Raw genomic sequence first — 12,110 nt, forward strand, 5'->3', positions numbered from 1 at the left:
TATATATGAGTACTAGTTCCGCTTTTTATTTTTTTAAATACTTTTTATAATTTTATTTTTTACTTTTTAAGATTTTAATAAAATTTATATTAATAGAATGAAAATTTAATAAATAAATAGTTTATTAATATTGTAATTATTTTTAATATCTTAATTAACTTAACTGAATATAATTATTTATATTAATAGAATGAATAATTGAAAATTTTATTATGATAATACTAAATATAATTCTTAAATTATATAAAAAATTAATATAGTAGAATTTAAGATCAGAAATTTAATTACTAAATAATTAATTGCTTTCATATTTTATGATATTCATATTGTCATACACGATCAAATTACAAATTATAATCAAAAGTAGTGATGAAAACTCATTTTATTTCTTAAAATTGCGGTGTTTAGATTGAAGAAAATTCAAAGAAGATTTTCACTGGACATTAAAATAATCAATGGTTATCTAAATGTGAAAATGCAATTTCAAGGATTCATCAGAACGAAGGAGCTCAATTAAAGTAAAAACACAAACACAAATAACTAAAGATAAGCATACCTGATATAAAGAAACATAAAATGAATATAAACATGAGATAAAATGGAACAAAAGATGAAAGACTAGAAGGGGGAGACGGGAGAGGTGCAATCATACTATTGTTGTATTTTATATAATTTTATTATATAAAATTATTGTTCTCTATTTTATTATTATTGTGGATTAACATTAATTAATAAATTATATTATTTGTAAATATTCATTATATTACACAATTGTTATTAATTTATGGATAATATATATTGAGTTTCTGATGAACGATCTGTGATGGGTTGGATTGTTCAATGAACGGTCTGTGATGGACTTAAGTATTCAAGAACTTGTTGAGAGGTCCTTGGTCTCTGCTGGTAAGGATATAAAATTGATATCCCATTAGTCAGTTTCATGAGACAACGTAATAACACATTTGTGAAATACGTTCTTGGATAACCTCCTACAAGGAAGAGAGCAGTATCGTCTCACACGTAAACAATTTCTTATCTCTTAATCTTTCATTGATTCAATTCTATTTGGAAGATCAGGTATCACTGTTCAGGTACGCTTCTGCATTCTACTATTGTATTAGGAACTGTTCTTAATATTTGGGATTAATTGATTATATGGATGATTTGATACTTCTCATAATTGGTTTAATATTCATAATCTAACAATTGGTATCAGAGCATGTTAGATTTGTGATTAAAATTATGTTTCCAATTTGCATGAACCCTAATCATGCGAAATCTCAAAATCTGGTCTTCCTGCTCCACGTTTAATCTTTCTCGAGGGTTTATAACCGTTTTCCCAAATGTTGTGAAGAACCATAATTTTGTTTTGATTAAATCCTAATCTCGTTTCTTCTCTGGTATTCCCATAGGTCACCAATCTTTTATGTTCTTATGGGTTTCGACGCTACGAATCTTTTTTTTGTGCCACCCTTTGGACTTTTTCTTCATTGGTGTCACGAGGAGGTGTTGTTCCTCATCTTCCATGGAGCTCGCGATGGCTGCGTTTCACGCAACAACGTTCTATTCGTCAACGTCGCGGTGGTCACCGGCAGCTTCGTTCAGAGCTCGCGCTATGGACTTGCACTCTTGTTCGAGCCAGTGGTGGCTTCGTCGCGACGACTCGCGACTTCTGCTTTGTCCATGGCGAGGTGCTCACGGCAATGGCTACGATGATCTGGTGCGACGGTGAGTCTACTTGAGCTGCTAACGTCTGTGACGGTGTTCGCGGTGGCGTGTTCGGCACAAGTGCGACAACTCTTTGTGGAGTCACTAGTTCTCTATGGCTGCAGCTTATGTGTGTCACGGTGGTGTTTTTTGGTTTTGGTGACTCACGAGAGAGGAGAGAGAGAGAGAGAGAGAGAGAGAGAGAGAGAGGGGGCTTGGGTTTTTTGTGCAGAGTGTGTTTGAATGAGTTAAGTAATTCTCTATTAAGTATTTCATGTATGTATCTGTGCAATTAATTTACTTTAAGTATCATTAGAATGCATTGTAATTATCACTGGTACATGTATGTTTGCAATTTTTTTTAGGATGATGATACAATGACATGATTTTTTGACCTCATTCTTACCCGCTTACGTGACATCCTTTATTTTATTCTTACTCGCTTACTCGCGTGAGTGAGAAAACATAGAAAGAAAGAGTGTAGTTTTTAGCTTTTGAAAGAGAGGTTTCGTATCTTCTTCTTCCCTGACTGAAAGCCCATTTTTTTTCTCTTCTTCTTCCCGAAATTAAAGGCTATTTTCTTATCTTTTTCTTCCCCAAATGAAAAGGTGTGTCGTTGCTCTCACTCTATCAATCCAAAACGTTGTTGTGGACTATTAATCCGTAATCTCTTCCAAAAGGTAAGTAATTTTAGTTGTGAAATCTGCCCCCCAAAAAAACATGTATGTTGTTGTTCCCCAAAATATGAGTTTGAAATTGTTATGAAGAAAAAGTGAGAGGGTTTCTCTAACAAAGAATGTTTGAATGTGCGAAGGGTTGTGAAGAAGTGTTTCACCGAAGGATTGGATGGCTACAAAAGTGAAGTGGTTTTGTGTTGTTGGATGTTAAAAAGTGAATATATTGGAGCGTAAGAATATCTGTCGCAGAACACGGTTAGTAGATTTGTCGCAGAACATAGTTTTGTTTAACATTAAGTGAAGGGACAACTAGTTGTTCGTGTGTGTAAGTTGTTATTTTGATGGTTTGTTGTATATTGTATGATTAAAGTTGTTTTGCAATGAGTTTGATTATTTGTTATTGATTTCAGGGTTTTTGACGTTGTTGTGTAATTTGATTGAACTGTGCCTAATTTCTGTTAATTTAATTTGGTTAATGTGTTTGGTAATTTCAATTCAGTTGACATGAGTGACGTTAGTAAAGGTTGCGAAGGTAGTGAAGGTTGTGAAGTTGGAGATTGTAGTGATATAAGTCAGGTATTTTAACTTTTGTTTATTTGTAAGTTCATTTATATTTGAGTAATATAAGTTCATTTACAAGGTGAAGCTGAAGTAGTACAAGATTCAAATAATGCAGAAGACAAAAATGTAAAAAACAGTAATATGTACATGCGTATGAGGAATCATCCACGCTTGCGGTTCAAAAGTCGTGTAATCCAAAGTCCGTTCGCAGGGTATGGTCCAAAGAAGAAAATGATACCAAAATAGTTGTTGGAGTTGCAGCAATATGTGTCTGGTTTTTTTGTTTGATGAAAATGAAATATCATTTTGAGTTGTGTAATTTAAGAACGGTTAATTGTAATGCAAATGTATGAAACATGTAATTGTGAAGAATTTGTGTTGTTGTGTAAGGGGGTGTTTTTTTTATTGTGATGTTACAGTTCATGAATATTGACTTTTTAGAAGTGTTTGTGTTGCTCTATAATGAACTTATTTAGCAGAGAAAATATGTCAGGAAAGAATATTTATGCTAACTCTATGGTACAGAAACCACATATCAGAAAGACACTTATTGAACTATAAAAAGACATATCTTGTGCCAGATATTCAGAGCTCCAATTGACATGTGATTGATATTTGTATTATTTTGGCACTGTCAAGTTAAAGTTATGTACTTAAAATAAATTGAAATGAATTAAATTTTTTTTACGAAATGTCATGTTAAGGAATCAATTTTTTTGTAACTCTGTTGTACACAAACTACATCTTAAAAATATAGTTATGCTATTGTAAAAAGACACGCAGTGAACCACAATTATAGGGGCTCCATTCAACTTGGGAATGATATTTTAATTATTGTTGGAGTATTAAGTTCAAGATTATATGTATTTGAAATGAATCAAAAAATGTTTACGAAATGTCATGTTAAGGAATCAATTTTTTTGCAACTCTGTTGTACACAGTCTTAAAAAGGCAGTTATGGTACTATAAAAAGACATGTAGTGAACCACATTTATAGGGACTCCATTTGACTTGGGAATTATATTTTAATTGTTGTTGGAGTATTAAGTTCAAGATTATATGTATTTGAAATGAATTAAAAAATGTTTACGAAATGTCATGTTAAGGAATCAACTTTTTTGCAACTATGTTGTACATAAACTACATCTCAAAAAGGCAGTTATGGAAGTGGAAACAGTGATGAAGGATTGACCCTAACCAAAGATGGAGGCACATGCTTAAGAAGACTAAGCATGTTTAGAAAGGAAGTTCACTAATCCTTCATCCATTTCATTTGTGTTTGTTATTTTTGATTCCCAAAGTTGACTTAGTTGAATCAACTTTAGTTGACTTGTTGACCTTTGACTAGGTTTGACTTGTTGACTATAGTTGACTTGACTTAAGCCAACATGTTAATCTATGTTTATTTGCTTTGTAGGTTAATTAGGAGTAAGAAAGCAATGCTAGGTGGCGCATGGTGATTGGGGAGCATAAATGATGTGGAGGAGAGAGTAAAGCATAAAGTAAAAGGCATGAAGCAAATGTACCTATGTACCTTTGGTCTTCTTTGTTTTTAGCACACTTTGGCCACTTTTTGGAGACATATGAGACACATTTTTTGTTTCCTTTTGTGCTAGAACGAAATTAGTCTTGCACACACCATAGTTAGGTCCTTTGTCTCTCATTTTTGTAACCTTATTTGACCTAGTTTCTAGAAACTAGGGTTAGGTTTTTTTAGAGACATCCTTAGGTATCTTTTATTTGCTTAGAGGCCCCTAAACTCTTCTATATAAGGGGTGCTCCTAGACATTTAAAAGGGTTGAAGATTTTAAAATAAAAACACTCTTGTGTCTCAACCATTTGTGAGAGTTTCCTCCCTAGGGAGTGAATACTTTTAAGCCTTATCTTCAATAGCAAGTGGCGACACACATCCACTCATCTTCAAGGTTTCCATGGCTTCTAGCCTAGCCTTGTAGTGGCGTGCTTCTCACATTTTTACCATTTCTTTCCTTTCCGTTTTATGTTTTCTTCTTCCTTTAATTGTTCTTGGTTTCTATGGTTTATGTGCTTTCCATTTCCTATTTGTTTTGAATCAATCTATCATCTTCTTCTTTTGAGCTTTGTGAAAGGAACCTTCACATCTAGATAGCTTGCTATCTTAATGTCCAGTGGGGATTTCACTTAGATTTCTTAATCAACTCACACCATATTCAATAATCTAAAAAGAAACAAGTTAATCCTTCATCAAACAGACACGTACTGAACCACATTTATAGGGGCTCCATTTGACTTGTGAATGATATTCTAATTGTTGTTTGAGTATTAAGTTCAATATTATATGTATTTGAAATGAATTAAAAAAATGTTTACAAAATGTCATGTTAAGGAATAAATTTTTTTGCAACTTTGTTGTACACAAACTACATCTTACAAAGGCAGTTATGGTACTATAAAAAGACATGTAATGAACATCATTTGTAGGGGCTCCATTTGACTTGAGAATTATATTTTAATTGTTGTTGGAGTATTAAGTTAAAAATTATATGTATTTGAAATGAATTAAAAAATATTTACGAAATGTCATGTTAAGGAATCAATTTTTATACAACTTTGTTGTACATAAATTACATCTCAAAAAGGTAGTTATGGAAGTGGAAACAGACACGTACTGAATCACGTTTATAGGGACTTCATTTGACTTGTGAATGATATTTTAATTGTTGTTTGAGTATTAAGTTCAATATTATATGTATTTGAAATGAATTAAAAAATGTTTATAAAATGTCATGTTAAGAAATAAATTTTTTTGCAACTCTATTGTACATAAACTACATATCAAAAAGGCAATTATGGAAGTGGAAACAGACATGTAGTGAACCATAGGGGTTCCATTTGACTTGGGAACGATATTTTAATTATTGTTGGAGTATTAAGTTCAAGATTATGTGTATTCCAAATGAATTAAAAATTGTTTACGAAATGTCATGTAAAGGAATAATTTTTTTTTGCAACTCTGTTGTACATAAACTACATCTCAAAAAGGTAGTTATGGAAGTGGAAACAAACACGTACTAAACCACATTTATAGGGACTCCATTTGACTTAAGAATGATATTTTAATTATTGTTGGAGTATTAAGTTCAAGATTATATATATTCCAAATGAATAAAAAAATTATTTATGATATGTCTTGTTCATGAATCAATTTTATCATGAATCAATTTTTTTGCAACTCTATTATACATAAACTACATCTAAAAAAGGTAGTTACGGAAGTGGAAACAGACACGTACTGAACCACATTTATAGGGGCTCCATTTTGACTTGGGAACGATATTTTAATTATTGTTGGAGTATTAAGTTCAAGATTATGTGTATTCCAAATGAATTAAAAATTATTTACGAAATGTCTTATTCATGAATCAATTTTTTTGCAACTCTATTGTACATAAACTACATCTTAAAAAGGCAATTATGGTACTGTAAAAAGACACGTATTGAACCACATTTATAGGGGCTCCATTTGACTTGGGAACGATATTTTAATTATTTTTGGAGTATTAAGTTCAAGATTATGTGTATTTCAAACGAATTAAAAATTGCTTACGAAATGTCTTGTTCGTGAATCAATTTTTTTTTGCAACTTTGTTGTAAATAAACTACATCTAAAAAAAATAGTTATGGAAGTGGAAACAAACATATTCTGAACCACATTTTGACAAGCTCCATTTGACTTAGGAATTATACCTGTATTATTGTGGAAACATTTAAAAAAAATAAACTGCGTTGGTTCGGTTTTCCCTTCTTCTTCTTCTTTCCCGCAACGTTCTTCTTCCACAAGGTTACACAAACACAGAGTTTTTTCTTTCCCAAAAGGCTCTTCTTCCACAAAGGTTGATGTTGTTGATATTTGGTGTAGGTAGCAATCGAAGCGGAGAGCGGACTTCTCGAGAGTGGTTTGGGTTGTTGGATGCGGCTGATTCGCCAGAAATATGTGGGTACCGTTCAGTGCATTGCTTGGTCGCAGTCTTGGTGGCGTAGTTCTTGGTTCATTAAAGACCATTCACACAAGGAATCTTTGCCCGATAGGTTATCGTCCAAAACCCCTGTTTGAAGGCGGACATGATTGTGGGATCTTGGTATTGAAATTTATAGAGATGTGGGATGGTATAAGCAAATTTGATGGTAAAGCCCTGCTTGACTACACTACTGTAAGTTTACCTATATAATATGTTTTATTGTTTATAGTGTTTCTTTGAAGATTACATTTGGTAACATTATCATGATGTTCTTTTTAGGAGGAGCTGCAATTAATTAGGCAGAAATTCGTTTGTGATTGGGTTTTACATGAAGATAATGTCCACCATGATGACATTATTCAACACTACGATATGCTCATGAAGAAATAGCTGTTGTAAATGTAGAAGTTTATGCTTTTGCATACAACATAATTCTATAACTGTATTGTTTTGGAGACTAAGATTATGAATTTGGGCATACCTTTGATGGAATGCAATAACAAGATTTTTGAGAAATGAGATGTAGATAATTGTAGATATGTATAGTTAGAATGAAATAGAAGCAGGAAATGAATGTACTTATTGTATATTTAGTTTTGAAACTTGGATGAAATAAAAACTGATACATTGGAAACTGTTATTTGACTTGCAATGTGTTTTGCAGTGTTTGAACTAAAAGTGTCATTGAAAAAGCCACTTATGTAGGCACAATAATATATATTGTTGAATCATTTGTTGGAGTTAATATGTAGTTTGTACATTGACAGATTTATTGATAATTTGATGGTAATCTAACCATTTGAATGTGAATGCCATTGATGGCAAACAAAATTTGTTGTGAAAAGACAGTTATACAGGGTGAACAATATACTTAATTTTAGGAAGGCAAATGTTAATTTTTGATTGTATTAAATTTTAGTTCATTCATTGACAGAGGTTTACTGATGAATGGCTTATTTGGATGGCTTTTGTATTGTGTCCAAACCAGATTTTATGTAAAAATACACTTGAAAACCAGTTCCAGTACTGCTGGTACCAAAACTTGACTTGAAAAAGACACTTATTCACTTAGAAAAGTACACTTCATTCTAGTACCCGAAATGTTATTTTTTTTTTGTATCTTCAATTCCACTTAGTTCTTTAAGTTGTTTGCTGATGATTGACGTTGATGGAATTATTTGGATGACTTTTACATTGTGTCCAAACCAATTTTTATGTAAAAGTACACTTGAAAACCAGTTTCAGTACTGCTCGTACCAAAAGTGGACTTGAAAAAGACACTTATTCACTTAGAAAAATATACTTCATTCTAGTACCAGAAATGTTGGTTTTATTTCTATCTTCAATTCCACTGCTGGATTTCTCCCATGAATAGGAAATGAAAATATTCTCCAACATGCTTCACATGGTGATATGTACCTGCAATCTAGATATTGTTTTATCTCATCTGGAGTCTGTTGTGAAAAAGATGCTTCATTGTCATTAGGAACTATAACTGCTGTAATTCTATCATAACCCTTGTTAATGTACTTAAATAAGTACTTGATTGAATTGCTCTTGTTACACCATTCTACATTGATATGAGTTTGGTACTTTAGCAGTATCCTAGGGTTATAAGGGACAACAAAACGATTATCTAATGTAATATCATTTTCACAACTATTGAACCGTTATTTCTTCGACGGTAATATGGAAAACCATCTTCTGAAATGGTAGTAGCACTTTGAAAATTCTTTGGGTAAAATCGTGAACATGATCCATTCTTCATGCAAGGAGATGAGTTGTTAGCTATCCCACAGGGACCATGAATCATATGTTCTGTGACACAATGATACAATTGTGGATCTTTTTGGGCACATGGGATTTCTGCTGAAATTACCTTATCAATATCCACTGGTGTTGGGTATTTGCTAGAAGGATGCAAAAATATCAACAAATGAGCATGTGGTAGACCACGTTTTTGGAATTCGATACTATACATGTCTACAATGAAAGAAGTTTAACAATTAGAATAAGAAATGAATTTAATGAATTGAATTTGTAGACTTATAATGCAATACTTACATGCAATCACTTTACCGAGTACATGCTTCTTCGTCAAATCTATTAGAAGTTCATCAAATTTGATTCTAAAAACTCTTGCAATTATATCTGGTCGGTCTGTTGGTGTTAACTTCATAGAGTTCAATATTCTGGAAATTTCTGACCACTTAGGGTTACAAGTAAATGTGAGGAAAAGATCTGGGAATCCAACATGACTACAAATAGCCATTCCGTCAAAATATAGTTGGTTCATAAATCTTCTCCCACCAACAAAGGTTGATGGTAGCACAAATCGTTTTCCTATTTGTGAACCTTCATTCTGGCTTGAGTTACTTGATTCAGAAAGGTTTATGTACTTATCACCCCTAAGCTTAGATTGATTGTTTCTGATGAAACATAACCTTTTAGACTCAATCATTGTATATCCATCAACAACAAATTGCTGAAATAGTCTCCTATATCTCAAAAGAGTAGCTGCCTCACAATCCTTTGTCTGAATTCTAAACGAAAATCATTCCCTAATGGTTAATTGGTTTCGTTTCTTGCCTTTAAAAAGCAATGAATCACGATGATTGATGTCATGCCTATAACCATCTTCACCATATGGAAACAATAGAGGATATTGATAACCCAAATAACTTGTGTGTAACTCGTTTATCCTTTGTAGCTTTCCTATTCTACTCTCCATTATAATATCTCTAGGAGAAGCAGTATCAACATCCCCTACTATTAATGCAGCAACTTCTGACACTGTTGGGATATTGTATACTCGCCCATCTTTTGTCCTATCCGCTATAAGCCTTAGTTTTAGATAATCAAATGGTTGCTCTCTATAACTATCTCTTGTCATTCTGAATGATTTTGCATGAACATTGTATTTATCTAACATGTTTGTCAGCTTCTTTACAATTTCAATATCAATATGATTGTGGTTCCTGTAATGGGATTGGATGTAAAATAAATAATTCTGCCATATTTAAATGAGTTTAACTTTTTTGTTAGGATTTTGATACAATAATTCTAATAAACAATGTAAAAAAATTGCACAATAATATATAATATATGAATATCAATATCTTACCTTAAAGATTGAATTTTGTTGTGTATTTCATTATCAGTATCATAGATGTAGAGTTGTGCAAACTTTGGAAGTTGGCGAGTTGGTGGTAAGAGACTACCAATCCTATGACATGTTTGTCCTTGGATTCTCAAATTAGGTGGTCCACGTCCATTGTTGAATTTGTTGTCTACTTTTGCTCCAGGAGATGTGAACGCAAACATCATGTCGTATGTTCTAATATGTTGTTGATAATTTTTCCATGGAATCAAATTTAAATAGAAGTTGTTGTAGCTCTTGAGGTGGTTCTTTCAATATTGACAATTGAAATTTTCCATTACCACAACACATGTTAAAGTTGGGATTGATATTGTTCTGATATTTATTGATCCGTTCCTGGTACCACATAAATGCTTTGCAATGTGGACATATATATATATATATATATATATATATATATATATATATATATATATATATATATATATATTGGATCCCCTATATCTTCATATCCTATGGAAATAAACATAGTTGTCAGTTGAATGTATGATATATGATTGTAGTTTAGTAAATGTAGTTAGTGAGTTTAATCTTGAATTGAGGTCCATTGCTTCATGGTTAATTAATACACCTACTTCGAAGATTTTTATGAAAGCATCTTCATGATGATTAATTGTTCAATAGCTATTGATGAATGACATATCATCTTATCATATGAAAAATATATCAATAACAATGATTGCTTATTGCATCATTGATATGAACATAGATATTAGTTAAATTAACATGTACTTGTTATTGGTGAACACAATTCTGGTACATTATCTTCTTCATGTCCATTTTCATCAATATCTTCCAAATGGATTGATTCAGTTTGTATACTGGTAGGGGAATTAATGCCTGAACTACCATGAATATGGTGTGGTCCACTACTTTCTATCACCATATTAACAGTTGCTACAAACTTTTGAAGTAGATTTTGTCTATTTGATTTCTTATTCTTTTCAGTAGTTGTTGCATGTACTGAATTTTTTAATGATTCCATTGGTTGTTGTCTTCGACAATGCATTGGTATTTCCATTTCAGGAAGCTGTTGATTGAAGATTGAAGATGTTATATCAGATAGGGGTGTACAACTTTTGGTTCTCTTTGGAGGGCGATTGTGTTGTACACATGTTGCCTTAATCCTCTTCCCTTGAAGTATCAATTTCCTCTTCATTCTTGCATTTGACAAACTTGTACTGCAATTTCTATTTTCATCTTCCATCTCACTACATAAAACAATATAGTTTAGCATTAGCACATGATAAATATTGCATGGAACCAATGTAACAAGTATTTAAATGTTAAGAATAACAGGAAACAAAGTACTAATACAATTTGTCACCAATAATAGTGAACAATGTGTAAGAAATAATGTTTATATTAGTTCTTCTTCAACCCATGATATTGGGTTTGACATTATTTCTTCATAAACTTTGATCAGTAGCTAAGGGTGTTCTTGGTGACAATAAAAGCTTATTAGGTAAGTAGTGCTATTGGCTCCTTGGAAAGATTGCAGATGAGCGCCAATTGTAATAATTTTGTTAAACTTTTTCCTTAATGCAAATGTTGATTTTGAGCGCCAATTCTTGCAAATTATTTTTGAGTGGGAAACTATTTTGGATAATAAATACATGTCTTTTTAGTTAATATAGACATGTCTAATCTCATGATATTTGTGAACATGTAAATATTATTATATTAGTACTAATACTGTTAAAAGTAACATCATATAAGATGTTTATTACTTGTCATGCAATCAATGGATTTCTGAGTTAGGAAATGTTTTTCAACTCATACAAAGTTGATAATTGGTGTGGTTTATTTGACGAATGCATATAGTAGTATTTTCAAGAAATTGTTTTGCCTTAGTGCTGGTAATGAATGTCTTTTCAATTATTAAATACATGTCTTATCTGACATTGCCATTTTTTTATAGCTTTTCATTCCATTATATAAAAAAAAGGAATAAGCTACAAAACTAAATAACTTACGGTGACTAATTGCAACCCATGTAATTTATCC

The 12,110-nt window shown here is 31.9% G+C and overlaps 1 pseudogene; it reads right to left on the reverse strand.

Moving 5' to 3' along the window:
* Positions 1–8,247: 8,247 nt before the first annotated feature.
* On the reverse strand, positions 8,248–10,451 carry LOC114191180 (uncharacterized; annotated as a pseudogene).
* Positions 10,452–12,110: the final 1,659 nt, after the last annotated feature.

Source organism: Vigna unguiculata, chromosome 7 (genome assembly GCF_037176805.1).
Source record: "Vigna unguiculata cultivar grain cowpea cultivar isolate G323 ecotype 2 chromosome 7, ASM3717680v1, whole genome shotgun sequence".
Taxonomy (NCBI): Eukaryota; Viridiplantae; Streptophyta; class Magnoliopsida; order Fabales; family Fabaceae; genus Vigna; species Vigna unguiculata.